Consider the following 19,518-nt stretch of genomic DNA (forward strand, 5'->3'; position numbering starts at 1 on the left):
TGAAACTCTAGATGGAGCAGGCTGATGGTGCTGCAACGTTCTGACAATTACATTAACTACACGGCACAAGCTGATTTGTTCCTGTTGCATCTGCAGCCAATGAGTTTGCTGCTCGACATTTAAACAGTTGGTCAGTGTTTTGCCGTAGCAGTTCATCTGAAACCCTTCACCTTCCCCAGCTCCACCTGTATAGATCTGCTATCCTTATATGCTATTTGTGCAGCAGCATGTCTCACTTTCTCACAGCAATATGTCTATGTATGTATTGGCAGTAGTAATTCTCTATACTTGCAGCAGCGTAGCAGATTTATTCCGTCAAGACCAAATACATACTTTTACAAATACATTAAATACATATACAAAGACTTTTCCGAGAGTTTTATCACAGTTGAAAACAGTTGTGGCTGCTTGATTTTCTCAAGTCTATGAAGTCAAGGAAGTTTTAAAAAGATGTTAACAATGTAAAAGTCTTTACTGTCACCTTTGCTCAAATGAATGCATCCCTGCTGAAAAAAGTATCATTTTTTGTCTGCAAACTTTTGCCTGGCACACAAATAAGTAGGTTTTGACACTGGAATAATTTTGTCATGTGTCATTTTTATACTTGTTATAAGTTCTATGTGACAACTCATGAACCGTCACAGTTTTGCAATGTATGTCATATGTCATGCCCTTCTGTGCTTGGCTGTGCAATTGATGCTTGCTATATTTATGGTTATTGTTAAGAAAATTCTTCCACACACACTTCCTCCAAGTACATTTTCACAAACTGGCACAATTAAGAATATTTAAAATGAGTATTTTTTTTGTCTTATTATATCTTCTGTTCTGCCTTTCATGTTCCCGCTAGACTATTTCTTCCTTTTTTTAAAAGGGTCCAATTACACAGCCTCAGTAGCTGCCCTGTGCTGTCAGTGTTGCAGGAAGCAGGGGTATATGGCCTATCAAAACCTTCAATTAGCTCTGTGGCCTTTTACTGAAGACCACTCTTATTGGAGGAAAAGACATGATAGGGAAAAAACCCAAAGCCAATAACTGCATTAACCTTCATCGTCAACCTTTGTACAAGTCAAGATGATGCCCTTTTAAGTTCACTTATGTCATTTTATAACATGTAACCTCACTGAAGTTCCTGGTATTTTTTATGACAGTGATATGGAACTTTTAGTGACTTTAAGTGTAAAAGTTTTTGAAAACTTTTGGGCCTTTATATCGGGTCACCCTGTGTTCATAGAGAGAGCTTTTAGAGAATGTGGGGTTAATGTGGCATCTAACACAATAATTTGTAATGCAGTGCTTTTTCTGTGCAGAAAAACACATTTAAAATACACAACCCTTTTAATTATTCATGATCTTTATTCTCTTATAAATTTCCCTCGCCTACCGAGTGCCAAACCAGCTTGTCTGCATAGCCATGAGCAGACATGGCTTCTGGGTTATTTTGTGGCTTTAAGATAAGATGAGAAGAGTTTATGGATTATGCATGAAGTACAGTCTGTGTTCAAGCGAAAGCAATCATCAGCAAGAGCTTTGATCAGTTCTTAAAACCTTTTTAATTGCACTGCTGTCTTTTATTTATTTATTTTGTCTGATCAGTTTTATTTATTATTGTCTATGGGTCTGTGACGTGATGCTCATAATTTTTGTCTAATCTGGTCATTTATTATATATATATACACACAGTATATATAAAAATACATTAATACATACATTCATAAAAAATACATGCATAAAAAGGTAAAAAGTGTCATGGTGGTACAACTGTGCAAAAATAAATAAATACATTAAAGTCAAGTCACCTTTATTTATATAGCACTTTATACAATACAGATTGATTCAAAGCATCTTCACAGTAATAAACAGGAACAGGATAACAGGATCTATAACTTCATCAAATATGAGACAAATTCAAATTCTGCTGTAAAGCAGCTATAAAAAGACAATAGTGTCGTTATTCAGCTCGACGAACAATTCAGTGAAATAAGTGTTGATATTGCTAAATTCATCAATTATAAAACAAATTCAATTCAGCTATAAAGCATCTCTTCGGTTCAGCTATTGAATGCAAGTCATACATCATTTCTATATTCATTTTGTTATTTTGGTTTTGGGAGAGGCAAACATGTCAGGGTGATACAACCGACCTGAAAAATGGCCTTATTAAACAAATTGAATTCTTGAAAAGAAAACATGAAACAGATTTGCATCTTAATCCTGTATTATTATTTCTTAGAGAGAATAAAACTGCTTCACAGCTTTTTCATATTTTAACGTTTCAAAATCAATTTCTGAGAACTTGGTACATGTGTTTTAATCTAGATTTTTATGTTTCTTAAAAAACATAAATATTTTAGATGTTTCTTCATGTTTCTAAATGAAACCACAGTGTAACTTTTTGTTGCATCCAAAACTATGCCATGATAAAAGGAGTTTCACATTGTGTAATTACCATTAGTTTGAAACGTGGGCCTCTTATGTTGGAGGACCATTTTGAAAAGCCTGAACTTTTAGAGAGCGATCTTGTATTTAAATGATGTGGTGGGCTGAAAGTAATGCAGAAAAAAATGATGGTCATGAAACTGCTTTTTAACAGGTGGCCTCCCATCTGTCCAATGTGCTTTTTACCGCTTTCTCTAATGAGCACTAGGTCACCTTGGCGCACCGATCCTTCATAAATTAAAGACTGTCTCTCCAATAAAAATTGGAATATGTGACTATTCAGTCTAAGCTTCCACAGTACGGCCATTGTTTGGTTTTCTTGTTCTTCAGTTTATACACTAAGCTTTGGGTAAAATCAACAGGGGCTTCAATGCTAAATGTTGTGGCTTAGTCATTACCCTTTATTTACTGTAGCTGCCTTCACCATGCAGTTTGAGCATTAAAAGCTCTGGCTTTTGGCCTTTGTGAGGCAAATTTGAAGTTGAGTCATAAGAGCAGATCACGCAGTGTATCAGCGAGGGGTGGTGGATACGAAATGTCAAAGAAAGAAAGTCCTTGATGCAGAAAGTGTGGTATTGTCGTCACTCTCTGTAGCAAATTAGACACTTCATCACAATGATGAGGTTGTTTCTTTTAGTAGGAAATCATGACTTAAGCCTAACTAATAACTCTATATGCAATGAAGGTAGGTGTTATTAAAACTCATTTATTTCAGCAAAAATCTAAGAAAGAAAAAAACATAATGCATAAAACACTTTTGTGATTAAGCTTGCAAATCTAAATCACACAATTTAGACATTTTGCAGAAAAGTGTCATTCTCCTTTTTCTTCTCTCTCCAGAAAGACCTATGTAGATACGTTTTGATGCTTTGAAGTTCAGTGGTAGCCTCTGGTAATGTATTTAATTTGTACTTTAGAGACATTCACTTTTACTAGATTACATTGATTAAAAGTTTTTAAATTAACCATTTTTGAAGTGAAATACAGGGTGGGCCATTTATATGGATACACCGTAATAACATGGGAATGGTTGGTGATATTAAAGTCCTGTTTGTGGCACATTAGTATATGTGAGGGGGCAAACTCCTCAAGATGGGTGGTGACCATGGTGGCCATTTAGAAGTCGGCCATCTTGGATACAACTTTTGTTTTTTCAATAGGAAGAGGGCCATGTGACACATCAAACTTGCAATGCAACCCTGTTCTCCCACTCTTCACACACTGATAGCAACACCGCAGGAGAAATGCCAGCACAGGCATCCAGTATCCGTAGTTTCAGGTGCTGCACATTGCTGTTTGGTGTGGTATATGGGGTACAACGATAGTGGGTCCATTCTTCATCAATGGAAACCTCAAGGCCACTGGATATTTGAAATTGCTACATGATGATATGTTTCCCTCTTTATGCACTGAAGCTGGCACGTTCCCTGAGTTTTTCCAGCAATATGGTGCACCACCACATTATGGGTGCCAGGTCCGAGCATTCCTAGATGAACAGTTTCCTGGAAAGTGGATTGGTCGTCGTGGGCCAGTTTAATGGCCCCCAAGGTCTCCCGATCTGACCCCCTTAGACTTTTATCTTTGGGGTCATCTGAAGGCAATTGTCTATGGTGTGAAGATACGAGATGTGCAGCACCTGAAACTACGGATACTGGATGCCTGTGCTGGCATTTCTCCTGCGGTGTTGCTATCAGTGTGTGAAGAGTGGGAGAACAGGGTTGCATTGACAATCCAACACAATGGGCAGCACATTGAACACATTTTATAAGTGGTCAGAAACTTGTAAATAACTCATGAACGAATAAAGTTACGTTGAAACCAAGCACACCATTGTTTTTCTTGTGACATTACCAATAAGTTTGATGTGTCACATGGCCCTCTTCCTATTGAAAAAAACAAAAGTTGTATCCAAGATGGCCGACTTCTAAATGGCCACCATGGTCACCACCCATCTTGAGGAGTTTGCCCCCTCACATATACTAATGTGCCACAAACAGGACTTTAATATCACCAACCATTCCCATGTTATTACAGTGTATCCATATAAATGGCCCACCCTGTACATCCCAGACAGTATATTCATCACTATTAAGCAAGGCTGTGATATTTTAATTATTTATTTATTTCTATTAGATAGTTTATTGCTACATATGTAACAACATATTCGGGCCACAAGTTATCTTTTTCACCTCTTCACATTATCAAAACAAAAGATGCATGTAAGATAAGCATGTGCATGATCTTACACCAATTATGCTTATAACCTAACAATGTGCAGCTCATGTAAATGGCTTAAACAGTGTTATTATGCATCACCACATAACCAACGCACTGTGAGGATAATAAAAGATTACATAGTAGCTTACTCCTCCTCATTGAAAATTGTCTAAAAACATTTAGGTCGATTACAATGAGTTATAGGCCTATAATTAAAAATATTAACAGTCTATAATATTTCCGAACACTGCAATAATTAGTCAAAACAGCTTTATTTCAAAAACAGTTTGTTTAACATGGACATTGTTTAACAAATTAAAGGGGCACTTCAGCTACATCGCAGGTGGCTTGGAAGACGTGGGTAATATATGGTTTATCCATTTTGCAACACAAACTGGGGGTAAGCAACAGTAATTTGTAGCTAGTTTGATAGCTACAGAAATTAAGATCTCACTCTTTTAATTTCTTTCTTGCTGCAGATGAAATGGTTAAACTACTGTTTTCGCGCAGGCGCAGTGAGGGTAAAGAACACTGAGTTTAGGGCAATCGGTTCGTAGCTTTGCTTCAACTGTGCGACGAGGAGCACGAGTCAGAATTCGGCTAAAAATCGGACGAAAATCACACAGTGTATGCCCGCCTAAGAAATATTGAGGTGAAAATTGTCTGTTCAAGAAGGGCATTGATAGACTTGGCAAGCGTGCAGCTTTGCTTTATTAATTGAATACTCCAGTAGGTGGTCAGCGGTGTATGATAAATCATACTAAATGGGGGTAAATTGTCTAGAATTAGTGTCTGCGTGTTTATCACTTGAGTCTCAAAATGCTTTCTGAAAGATAAATAATGAAGAGTGGCGTCAACTGCAACTGGGGGCAAATAAAATGTAATCGTAATAGAGAAAGAGAGAGCAATGAAAAGAGAATGAATGTTGAGTGTGTGAGAGAGAGAGAGAGAGAGAGAGAGAGAGAGAGAGAGAGAGAGAGAGAGAGAGAAAGAAATGAAAAGATAATGAATGTTGAGTGTGTGTGTGAGAGAGAGAGAGAGAGAGTGTATAGGGGAATCTAGGGGTTTAATACACTGTGAGCACTGCAGTCATGTTAATTATGCAATTATTGTAAAATAGTTGTAAGAAATTTCACATTCTAGCACATTTAGATCAGGCAAATTTATTTATCAAGTTTAAATTGTTTTAGTTTATATGTCTAGGCCTATGTGGTGTTTTTAATATGCTTTAAGAAAAACCATATGAAAATTCATCAGTCAACACCATTGCTGAGTATTTTCTCCTTAAAACTGCAGTGAACCATAACAAGTAACCAATCTTGTCAATGTGCGGTGTGGGGCTTTCCTCCACTGACTTTCTATGATGTTCAAAGCATTTCTAAGGATGATGATTTTTAGATGGTGAACAGGAACATGGTTCATGTAACATTAGCAACACATTATTAGCTGTTTGATAACCTAGTCAAGACAAAGGCTAATCATATCAATTACTGTTTTGTGTCCGACGTAGAGAGCGATACATAAAACGCATTACCATTCTGATGCATCTTATTATATTCCTTCTCTTTATATCCTATATTATCTTTATCTTTATATAGTTTTTTCTTTTAAAATTATACATTTAATGTGTTCTTATTAGAGGCCACCTAATCTTTTCTTAAGCTTTGCCAACATTTGTCCAAATGTATTTGTTCAAATGTGTCCCACATATAAATAAACAGATACATACATTTTAAGATTTAAATGTAGCACTTCACATATTGTTATCATATTGCATTGTTTTCTAATTTAATAAAAGTAAATATAAATACTTTTTATACATTTAAATACATTTGTTTATTTATACGCACATATAAATATGGATACTATATAACTATACATTATTATAACATGAATAATGCATTTAAGTTTGATATCTGTGTATGTGGCCTGTGTTATAGGTTGGTTTTAACTAAGCTTTTCTTTTAACTTTCCTTGAATATTTTAGACCACAAGACTGTGCACTTTATAATTAACAGAATATTAAATTGCCATTAACTCTCCAGAGCTCAAACCTACTTCTCCTTCATATTTAATTTAAGGTGACTTCCTAGGCACAGGTCTTCACGTGGACATTCAGACATTGTAATTCAATTCTACAATGAACAGTCTGTTTTATTTAGAACTGTGCTAATTAACGAACATTAGACCGGCACACTGTACAGCTCTGCCTTCAGGCTACTTTAAAGCTGTTATTCAAAACATCTTTAATTTAATAGTCATTCTTTTCTGTTGGGAATTATTTTCTGCCTTATGTCACTGAAAATGCATTGTTGTATATACTAATACTAATGTACTTGCTGAGAGTTTGAGTCAATTGAGATGACTGTCAAAACTAGCCCGCTTTACCTGAATGTCCACCTGTATAGTTTGATAAACCTCTAGGGCCGTAGTTGTGCCTTGGCCTGCTTTGCAACCTGATCATTTCCTGTTTTTCTATACACATTAAAGCAAATGGCAGCCTCCTTTGGGTCCATTGCTTGACACCCTCAAGACTTTATGCGCTGCCTCGAGGCTGAGATGATAATGTGTGGTGGAGATGGCCATCTCTGAGCCAGTGTTGTGCTAATGTGATCTTTTCTCCTCTCCTTCCAGTGAACACAAAGGAAAAACCGGAGAAGAAAAGGAAGATACGGCTGTGGTTTCTGTAGGTACTGTGCTTTTTGTTCTTGAGAATCTTATCAGCAGTAGTATAGTGTTGTTCATGTCACTTTACAACTTTGAAGATAAACAGTGCAATTGTATTGTAGATCTTTTAGAAACTGCAGTTATTCTGGGAATTTAAGATAAAGCTATACCTATAACTTAATCTATAAAATTTCATCTGATATCATCAATCACAGTGCATAATTCAAAATGCATAGCATGGTATCTCTCTCTCTTTTTTTCTCAACACTGTAGACACTTTTGTGTGTGAATTTACACTATATTACTTGCTACAAGTTGCCATACTATGCAGTTTATAGTAGTAGCTGTACTATTTATTTTCAGTAAATAATTAGCAGCAGCATTGTTCTATAAAATCATAATGATCTGTGTGTACCTACAAAATTACAGATTAAAAGCAGTAATATGATGTCCGGAGTAAAGTGCTGGCACTATGGTTTCCAGCATGCACTGCAACGTGAATAAATGATTGATTGATTGATTGATTGATTGATTGATTGATTGATTGATTGATTGACACTGGCTTTTGGGGGGTTACTGTTGTTGCTTTTGTTTTAGGACTTGTGCCCCATTGTGCCAACAGTATTTTTATTGTTTTTGTCTAAAAGTATGTTCATGATGGAATGCTCATCACCTTTGTTGACTCCTATTTGTTCCTATTTTGTTCCCATTGTTTTCATATTTTTCAACTGAAATAATTGCTTACAAACTAGTAGAAGACTTTAGTACAAGGAACCCTCATATCTCCAAAAACACTACTTTTCAAGACATTTTATTTTTTTAAATAATTAAACACTGCATTGTCAAATTAGATAGTGTGGCTTTATAGTCAGACACTTGCATGATGTGTCATTATGTTATTAACATATTACCAAAATCAAGCTTCAAATTACAAGTTACAAGGTTTTTGACCAGCGAATTTCAGAGAATATTGGACATATATGTTTTGTCCGTCAGTAGAACGGCCGCATCTGAAGCAGTAAGTGCATCAGATTAGGTTCATCAACTTACTGGTTATAAAGTTTATTGTAGCTACAGTATACATCAGTCAAAATCTCATGTGATTAAAAACAAAGCTGCCGTGCACAGGCTATTTAACTCTTTCCCCACCAACATTGCTGATTATTTTCACAAAAGTTTCTCTTAAATACAGTCCATCCATCTTTCTAATGCCATCATCTTGATTTCCAACTGATTCGTCTAAGTGTCTGACTCCAGTTTACAATCAGAGGTGTTAGGGATGACTGAAGCAACTAGTAATTAATGCTTCCTCTGCTACTTTGCTGAGTTGTGTGTGTCCCTCGCTCTCTCATGATGAATGGAGCTGCTGGACCCTGTCCCAGCTGTCATCTGTGATTGATGCACTGTGCTTGTCTTCGTCCAGGTTTCTTGCGCTCGGTACCTCCCTTTCCCCATCCGATCTTCAGCCTCATCCTATTAGCCACAGTATTAATCACCACCAGTGCTGCTAATTGCTTTGTAATCCCACCCCTGAGCCATACAATGTGTTGAGAGAAGTCACCTCTGAATCCCATCACTTTCCCCGTCGTATCCGTATCTCTGTCTCTGCCATGCTTTTTTTTTTGATAGCAGTGTATTACCCACGATTCCCGTCCTGCCCTAATCCTCTCCCAATTTCCTCGACAGATAATCTAACGAGTCACTCGCAATAAAACTTCAACGCTGCACCCATGCTGATGTAAGAGACAAAGGGCGTGGCCGGATTTGTCAGGAAGGCCATTTGGAGGATAGGATGCAAGCTGAGGTTGACCTCAAGTACTAAGACTAAGCCATTTTGCTCTTTCCTAAGAGTAAAATCTCAATCGGATTTCAGTTTATTCCGTACTGTTAATTAGTCTGGGTAAGGATTTTTCAATACGTTCCTAAGGGCCCACCCACACTGCACGTTTTAGGGGTCTGACTAATCTAACACACCCAATTTAGTTCATAGAGTCAAGAGGACCTCCATAGAGTGACTAATGAGCTGAACAAGGTGTGCTGAATATTGGCAATGTCCGAAATGTGTGGATTGGAGCTTGAGAAACCCTGGTCTAGGTCATTGAAGCATTTTCATAGAATCTGAGGGGGTATTTGACGTTCACGCTCCATTCCAGATGTGGCTTTGGGTAACTGTACCGTCATGAGAGAAGACACAGTGCATTGAGCATGGAAATGGAGGATTATGGCGAATAACCTCAGGCTTGAGCGATTGGCTCAACCAGGCAACCCCGCGGTCACGCTTTGATATTTTTATTTATTGCCTCCCTCAGCGATAGATGACATATTTCTCTTTCTGAGAGACAGCAAGCATAAATTCTCTACAAAGCGAAGGCACCTCGTTGGCCGCTCCTTGACGACGGGATAGATTGACAAGCCACTCAAGCGGTCCTCACTAATCAGAACTCCCATGCGGAGAGCAAAGCCCCAGGAAACTCATTTAAAGTTGTCGGACATATTGATATGCAAAGCACATCAACGTCAATAGAGAACAATCTAGATAAATATGAGAAAGATGAATCCATCTGTAAAAATAATCAACACACACTCAGCCTGTCTTTCATCTGTCTATAGCCAGGCATCCGATTACGGATCAAAATAATTGGGTGATGTGAGGTCCAATAATGGAGGGGAAGACCATTCTGGGGATATTTGGATATTTGGAGCTTTTACAGTGCTGTTAGCAGGCTACGTCTCGCCCTCAGTGCTATAACAAGGTGTACATCATCCCTCTCTGGAGTGCATTAGGGGCACTTTATGCAGGCTTTTAGTACCCCCATTCCGCAAGCAACTCTCTTCCCTCTTTTTACCCTCGCTCCCTCTCTTTTGCCACACTTTAAACAGCATATTACCTTCGCTAGCCCGTCTCCCTCATTTTCTCGACAGATAAGGCTTCTTTTTTTCAGGCCTGTTCCTAACAGCACAGGCTATGCCCAATGTTCCTCTTTTAATCCATCACATTATACTATTTCATTTCTTCTCTAATTCGTTAATCAGCGAAGCGCCCAAGCTGATATGACCACAGTTATACCAGAAGCAATTTCACATCTCCGGTTCGTCTCTCGATTTCTGCCTGGTGAATTCTCAGATTGTTCCTTTAATAACCTTGTCATGGATGTATCACAGCTTTTGGCACATGACTCACATTAATGCGTCGGTCCATTAAGAGGAAATTAAGGGACTGAGTTTTGCATAGGACTGTCTTATCAACAGCTGACAGATGGACATGTCAGAGAGACATGCCAAGGGGTATATGGATGCAGCAGCGCATGCTGGATAGGTAATCCTGTTGTGTGACCTCTATTAAGAAATGAGACGTGAAATGCTGCAACTATAAGTGGAATTATTAACAGGAAAACGTGTTAGATGTTTATGATGTCTTAACTAGTAGAAAGATGACAAACTAAATAATAGTGTACTATGAAGCATGGTTTATACCCAAGAAGTTAAAAGGGGCTTTGGTAAGCCTTCCACAAATGGCAGATTGCCTGATGGTTTTAGACACCATCTGGAGTTTCTAGTGCACTCTACATCTAAGATAACAAAGGTGGTCAGCCTACCGACGGAAGCGTGAGTAACAAACTTGTTTAGTGAATCCTATAACACATTACTGTTGCACACGACTATTACAGACATATCACTGTGCCACACTAACCTACATATACATTGCAGCACAATAATATAATATAATAATAATAATATATTCTATAAAATGTAATGAAAGTAAAGTGTGGCACAAAGTTAATTGTAGACCCCGCTTGCACAGAGATCTATTCTGTGGTTTAATTATTCTCATCCCATTTTCTTTTTATGCCTGATCTCATGTTATTGTACAATAGAGCAGTGATGATGTTAGTGTCAGGGACACATTTTACATCCATTTATAATTAGAACAGGAACCTAACATGGCTGTTCAGACAGATGCTAACAGTATCACTTTCATGCCAATTTCTCCATGGTAACAGAGCCATGTGACACAGTTATTCCGCCGCCTGTCAGTGAAGTGGAGCCAGCAGGGGGGCTTAGAGAATGTCCAAAGGTCTCACGTTCACTCAGTCATGCCACTGACTGCAGGTCAGCTGATCTCCTGCCTTTACATGCTCTTTTTGCTCCATTTCTATTGGGTTAAAGGGAAAGGCCAATGGCAGAGTGGACATTTTTAGATCCACCCCATGAGCTGCTAGGCACTTTCATCCATATGTCTCCTCTACAATATGATGTTTACTGGAGAGAGACCAGCTGAGGCTTTGGGAAGCTTGGCATTAGATGACACACACATACTCACACCCACCACTCTCAGTCATTACCCAAATCAGAGACTAGGATTTCCCATGATTCTCTGTCAGTGCTGTTTAAAGGAAACAGGGGGAAGCAGTGGTCACAAATTTCAGCTAGACCTCTGAAAGAGAAAAACAAACACTGCAAATTACCCATGGGAAAGCAAGAGTCCACTACAATCTGCTAGACATCAAGACGATGTACTCTACTGCATGCCCACAAATAAGTATTCTCAGGCCAAATAAAGGTGAGTGGCACCTTGACTACCAGCATATGAAAGCTCCTCCATTCGAAAACAAGATGGGATGAAATTTATCCTGAGCCACACATGCAATGGCATTTTGCCACTTAAACGAAATTAAGACTAATAGGGCAGGCTTTTCACATTCCTTCAATTATAGAATGCCCACTGGTGCTGATTATTTAGGCAGGGTGTATAAATCAAAAAAGCGCATATACTTTGATTCCAATTAGAATTGGTGAGCTGGAGTCGGCAGTAATGGTTATTTGAGGAGCCTTAAGCCTGTTTTATACTTCTGCGTCGAACTGCCGCCGTAGCTACGTCGTAGGCTGTATGTAGCGCGCGTACCCTTCGGCGTACCCTGACGTGCACCTCTCCAAAAATGTAACAACGCGTCAATTCTACGCGGACACAAGCGCTGTGATTGGTCTGCCAGAACCCCTCCCTCGGGGTTTCATGCTCCCCAGGTGCGCGTCAACGCGGACAACGACACAGAAGTATAAATTAAAACCAACACGTTGCCTACGGCGTATAGGCTCCGGCGTATGTCCGACGCAGAAGTATAATGAGGCCTTTAAAGTCCCCATGAAATCAAGATTTAAGTTTTTGTCTTTTAGTATGAATATTTTAGCCTTAGTGTGCTCCAAAACAATGACAAAATTCGCATTTAGAAGATATATCCATTCAAAACTCACTCTCTTACTTCTGCCAATATGGATCAATGATTTTGATGACTTCACTCTGCACTTTAGCTTCTCATCAGATTTTCTGTCCAATCAAATGCTCTATAGAATCTAAAGCATCCCTCTATATAATCCCCTGCACTATAAATAGACGCTGAAGCGGCGGCTGAAATCGTCACTTGTTCATACAATTTCTATTTTCTATATTGTGAATGGCACATAATGCACTATATAGGGGATATGGAATGATTCAGACAGTGTAAATATGCTTTCCATTCGGCAAATTAGGTCTGGTTTCTTAATTTTGCACGAACCAGTCCAGATACACAATAGCACAGAGCGGATCAAATGCGTGAGTTGCCGCAGACCACAAAACATATCGGACCCATTTGAATTCTTCACAGAATGCTCTATTTTAAAGCGATATGAAGGACATTAGAAGGATAAACAGTTAGACAGACTCGGCATTAGAAACAGCACTGACGAGTAGAAGAGATAACACCGAAGCCATACACCAACATAAATTACACACATTTCAAACTACACATTCTCAGCATGATTATGTTCACTGTTTTGCTTTAGTAACATTTTCATATTAAATCTATAAATGGAATCTATTACACTCTGGCTGTCATAAGCTATCAAATGCGGCTTTGCCGAGCTCAGTGACTCTGGCCAAGCTGTGATATAAATTAAAACGCAATTGGCTATTTGAAAAAAAGGTGAGGAGCTACTCAATATGTCCACCCCTGTCTTCCTGTTTCAGTGGAAATTACATCAACACGCTGAATAACGCTGTGCATTTAAAGGCATTTAAAGGCACCCACCTAACTCTGCTTCTACAGTAGTTGCAAGTTGTTTTCATCCTCTCCAATGCTCTGTGGCTGCTCCACTGTGACTTGGTCACAATGAATGCCAACCAGCCCCCAGGGGCTTTGAAGTCAGATGCTTGCATCGATCTCTAGAGCTGCCCATCATCTCAGCGGCAGTGCAGAGTGCTGTCCATTCCAAACATACCTGAATCTCAGCAGATTCTATTTTTTTTTGTTCAATGAAATTGAAGCCATACAGAAGGGCACTGCATACTAACACGCAACATATTTATGCAAGCTGTCTATGTCAATGATTGTCTCTGCTGTGAGTCAACACAGCTTGCATTTTGATGGATACAGAAATATGTTGCTCTGGATATGTTTTGCATGCAACTCATCTACTGATAAGTTTGGGCAGCAGCTAGTATTATTGAACTGGCAAATTAAAGGTTTTGATTGCTGTTAATTTTATGCCAACTTTTTGGTTGGCTTATTAATGCATTACTTGTACAATGCTACAATATTTAATGAAATGGCCAGCTGTTGCCTCCCATAACAGAATTTTAAGTAATGGCCTTTTACCGATAATCTAACCCTGGAACAGTACTGCAAAATTTGTATATTTTTAACCATCTTTGTCTTGTTTTCCAATAAACATTTCAAAATATCTAAGTATTATATTTTTCAGTGAACAAAGACAATTAGCTAGAAGTCAGATCTTTGAGAAATTGCAAATTGTGCAGTTGTGTGATGTAAATAGCCTAGTAAAAAAAAAAAAATTGAGATATGACAACCCGATCTCATAAGAAAGCGTAACTACTTTATAAGCTGGTGATTTCATATAAATTCGTACAATGTGAATCTTATAGAAACATGATTTTTAGGAGAAAAAAAAACTTAAATATGGAGGTCCTAGCCTAACCCCCACCCCTAAACCTAACCATCAATGGGGTTTAAGTAGATCATACAAAAATGCACTAATGAGATTGTGCAAATTCATACAAATTAGCCATCAATTCGTTAAAAAGTTAAATTGTTACAAATTGCTATCAGACTGTGTTGGATATGAAGTAATATTTGAGAAATAAAGTTGCAATTGTGGGATATAAAGTCGCGATTACAAAAATGAATTTAATATACATTTCAAATTATGACATAAAACTGTGTAGATTATAAAATCAATTACAATCAATTAAGTATTGTATTTATCCAGGTGGAAATGGGTTTCAATAAATTGCACTTATATTCAAACTGCACTCATGGCTTATATTGAAAATACATTCTTTAATTTTGCTTCTCAAATTCATTTATCTTGTTTTAAGTATGTTTAGATATTTTACTGATTAACAGGACAAAGATTCTAATTAAGAATATAATTTTTTTAACCTAAAATGTTTGGACATAACCTATCTTGAGATGTCTATGTATTGGTCTGCTCTCTAATGTAATGCATATGTGACCCTGGACCACAAAATGGGTCAGTTTTTTTAAATTGAGATTTAGATGAATAAATAAGCTTTCCATTGAAAGGTTTGTTAGGATAAGGCAATATTTGGGCCGAGATACAGCTATTTGAAAATCTGGAATCTGAGGGTACAAAAAAATCTAAACATTGAGAAAATCGCCTTCAAAGTTGTCCAATTATTATGTTCGCAACTGTGTTGCATTCACTCACAAAAATAAATGTTTTATATATTTACAGTTGGAAATTTACAAAATATCTTCATGGAACATGGTCTTTACCTAATATCCTAATGATTTTTGGCATAAAAGAAAAATCGATAATTTTGACCCATACAATGTATTGTTGGCTATTGCCACAAATATACCCGTGCGACTTCTGACTGGTTTTGTGATCCAGGGTCACATATGATCTCTCACCGTTTCAGTTTCAAAGAGGCTTACCACTATTTTCACTTCTGTCACACCTGCAAAGTCGTACCTCTCATCTTCTCCAAGGCAGGTGTAGAAAGCGTTCAAGAGTAAAGAGCGTTCAAGACCAACCCACGCAGTGAGCTGACCTATGCCTGTCGCAACCTAATAATTTTATCCACGGTAGCACACCAGAAATGTTTCGGGATGTTGCATTAGAGGGATCAAAGCGAGAGTATCTTAATCTGTTCTTGAACTGTATGAAATATCTAGGGCAGTTTTTTTTTTTTTTTTTTTTTTTGTGCTAAGATCATCCGCCGGTGAGTCATATACATCATCGCAGGCTCTAGGCACTTCCAAAGAAGCACCACGTTAATGCAAAGTAACATTTGGTTAGTGTAAAATATTCTAAATCACATAAGAGAGACGCAAAAATAACTTGATTTGTGCAGATGGAAGGGTTGCTGCATGCATCGCTGACAGTGTTTGTGTGAGTATGTGTGAAAAAGCAGCATATACTCAATTTGAGTTGTAACTGTCATCTAAATCCTTTTCCCACCTTTTAACATGCAGTGTAGGTGGTGTGCTTGAGGATTAAGTCTAGCCTTTAATATGTATTTTTGAAGCGCACAAGCTGTAGAATTACTTCTCGTACTGTATGGGGATCAAACCAACTATCGAAACCTCCTAAATTAATCAAACTCATCTGCTGTGAACATATTTTCTTAACTTTAATGCATAGGTGGAACTGAGAAATGAACAGCCCTAGTGATACAATACAACACAAGCAAGCACAGACAAACCCTTCCATCACAACATCCAATACACAGTAAATGTCATCATGAGGGTAAAATTTCTATAGTTGAAGCAATCCATCTCACTTACTCATACATGTAGCATGTACTTTCCATTATTCAGTTTAGTTGGACCAATGGTACCTCAGAGCATGGGAATTGCCAATGTCCTGCTTGTAAAAGTGTAATAGAATGGCAACAAAGATCAACAGTCAAATTCTGGAAGTAAAAAATCCATTCGTTTTCTTCATAGGGTAATTGATTTTTTAACAATAACTTACTGACCTTTAAAGACAAACCTACTATGAGTCGCAATGTTGTTAATGAAAGTTATTAGTATTAATTTGGTTAATTATTATTTATACAGTTCTGGGGCCGTATTCACAAAGAATTTTAAGGCTAAAAGTAGCTCCTAACTGGCGAATTTAGGAGCAACTCCTAAAAATAAGGGGCGTGTCACTCGTAACTTTAGGACTCCTAATTTTTTTGACTAAGAGTAATTCACGAAGCATTTTAGCCCTAAAAGTAGCACCTAAGCCTGAGACAGCTTAAAAGAAGTCGAGAGGACTCCTAACTCACTAAGACCTATTCACAAACCGCTTTTTGTGGCATCTCACGTTGCGATGTTTTGAAATGCGTACGCGGCGGCTACAGGAGCTTCCAATCGCGAGGGAACAATTTTGCATTGTAGGCATAACTAGGGATGCAATAACGCCACCAACAACAAGCAAAACTAGGCTACTCATTGCATGTAAACTAATTGTAACGTTTCATTGTGAATCAAATTAAAAATGTTCTTCTCTTTGCAAACGTAGGCAGAGGCATATAGTGACAGATTAATTCAATAATGTTGCAAAGATATTGCATCAATCCATATGTAGGCTATTTGTTTTGCCTTACTCTTTATTCATTTAGGCTATTTATTCAGTTATTCATCATCTTCCGTCCTTCGCACTACTTGTGAAGCGCACGCTTTCTGAGACCTGTCACCTGTCACTCATCATCGTAGGGGAGGTGTTTGGAATCATTCCCGCGTTACAATCATCAGCCAATCAAGGTGGTCACTTCAGTCAAGCTCGTGCATGAGTAATGACGTCATCCATAGCAACGAAGACTCACTCTTAGTTTAGGAGTTGTCATTTTTCTTTACTAAGAGTAGGTCTGAAAGGCGTTGTGAATAACTTTTAAGAGAAAACTCCTAGCTAAAATCTTTCAGTGCGATTTAGGAGTACTCCTAGTGGTAAGATAAAATGCTTTGTGAATACGGCCCCTGAGCTGTTAGAGAAAGTACTGTAAACAAAGAAAGTACTGTAAACAGTATACGAAAAACTATTATAGCATTTGCTCTTCTATTATTAATAATAGAAAGCCAAATGCTCTAATACTTTATCGTTTACCGTCAACATTCAGCAAATAAGCATTTATAGCATTTAAATAAGTCTTTGAATATCTGATAGACATTTAACTTCATAAACCTTGCAAACTTTTGCGAATTCAGCTGTGAGATCTTCTGAAGGCTGCATAAAACGCATAGCTTTGAAATCCTTGATCTCAAACTATGCTGCACTATATCCAGTCGGCCGCTAAGTTGTATTCATGTCATACTTTAGCAAAATTAGTGCTACGTGTTCTTTATTTGAAAAAAATATTATTTCCAGTGCACACGTCTATTATCAGATCACTGAGTGCACTGTTGGTTACAATGTTTACTTAGAAGATATATATATATTTATTTATATTTTAAACCTTTTTTTTTTTTTTTTTGAAAAAAACTTTAATAGGACTACAGAAGCAAGAAGTTGCAATCGAAAGTATTAATCTTTATTTTACAGATTCTTTTTTTTTTTATCCAGTTCAAATATTTTTTCATATTCATTATTAATTTCCAATTTAGTAAATATTATGTAAAATAAATAGTATGTAAAATAAATTTGATTTCCGCTGTTGTTATTGGGTGTGTTTTTACTATGGTCTGATATCAAATATATATCTGCTTTATATTGGCCACCGGCCTTCAAAAAAACAATATTGGTCGACCACTAAATGTAATGCTTGTAAGGAGAAATCAGGTACAAATATTTCACATCCGACAAATGGAATGCAGCATGAGATAACATCTACCTGTACTTAGTTCAGGTGGCAGCCATTTTGTATTCTCAAAAGGCAGTTGATATAGCATAAAATTGACGCAGCACAGGCTTTTGTTCCTTTTTCATCGTAAGCAAGGCAACTCAAACAGACGTGTCAGACTGTGCACTGACGGCTCTGCTAATTACATACAAATTGTGTGTTCAGCAAACTTAATCGGGCAGAGAAATATTTAAACAGTGTATGGGGTGAACTCAATCATACAGTAATGCCTCTTAAACCCACTCTTTGCAATCAGAGCTGGGCAATTCCAGAAAAAGAAATTCATAGACTCCGTTGATGTTGAAGGAATGCCACTCTTAACCCAGCTTTTCAACATGGTCCTTTAAATGTTGCACAAATACAAGAATGAACTTCTTCTTCTGCATGCGCATGTACACATTTATCCAATACTAATGTACATTTTAGCATAATAATGACTCTCTCTTCCAGTAATTTAGATAAACATGAAATCACAATTGACCCTACTTAGTTTATTACATGTACTTTGTCTTTATTGTTCATGATTCATCAGTGCATGTTATTCCAGAGAGGAAAAAAACTTGTGTAACTCTAAAATGGCTTTTAGCTGACATCATCTAGGCCTTGTGGAGTATTGGTTAATGTTAATCATCAGTTGAGAAGCTATTATTTTAGGCCACTGTTATAGGTAATGCAGTCTTTTCAAAAATATTGCCAATAGTAAACGTTGTAGTTTAATTCTGTTTTTTTGGTCTGGTTATTGTTTTGCATGTAAAATGGTTTTGTGAATATGAACATTTTTAAACATGAAACATTGTGAAAACGTGATTTCCAAAGGCTGTCTCAGCTATATGTGGGACAAAAGCAGCAAATAGGATCTCCATTGAAAGGGAAGAGGGATTCTTCTCAGGTTGGCCTACAGTAGCCTGAGCCAAAATGCCCAGATGCTTTTTAAATGCCGCTTTGGCTCACAGTCTGCTGTAAATTGAACATGTGAGCATAATTCTGAAAGTCTGTTTGTTGTGTTCAAACACAGACAGTCCTTCTGCTACCCTTCCTTATCTGTACACATTCCTGAGATCAGACTTTCATTGCTGCCCACCTGCCCTGCCCTGCCCTGCCCTGCCCTGTTTTGACTCTGAAAAAAAAAAGAGGTTACAGTGAGGCACATACAATGGTAAATAGGGCCATCGTAAAAACGATACGTCTGTGATAATCAATGCGATATGGCTCAGCTTGTCAGTGAACTACGGCTCTCTGTAGTAAATGTCGCTCCATCTGAAAGCAGGTGATGGCGATTTACTACTAATCAAGGAACCGGCTTTACTGACGAGATGTGCGTAACAGTGTCATCCGATATAACGCCCAGC

General features: G+C 37.7%; 1 protein-coding gene across 5 annotated transcripts in view; it reads left to right on the forward strand.

Annotated features, from left to right (window-relative positions):
- Window positions 1-19,518, forward strand: part of syt1a (synaptotagmin Ia) — a 218,285-nt gene that overhangs the window by 86,200 nt on the left and 112,567 nt on the right. For 3 of the 5 annotated variants that reach the window (XM_084406910.1, XM_084406908.1, XM_084406912.1), the window contains one exon: window positions 7,291-7,346. The gene's annotated coding sequence lies outside the window, so the exon portion shown is untranslated. The remainder of the gene's footprint in view (window positions 1-7,290; window positions 7,347-19,518) is intronic. The other 2 variants (XM_084406909.1, XM_084406913.1) reach the window with 1 other exon arrangement.

Source organism: Rutilus rutilus (genome assembly GCF_951802725.1).
Source record: "Rutilus rutilus genome assembly, chromosome: 4".
Taxonomy (NCBI): Eukaryota; Metazoa; Chordata; class Actinopteri; order Cypriniformes; family Leuciscidae; genus Rutilus; species Rutilus rutilus.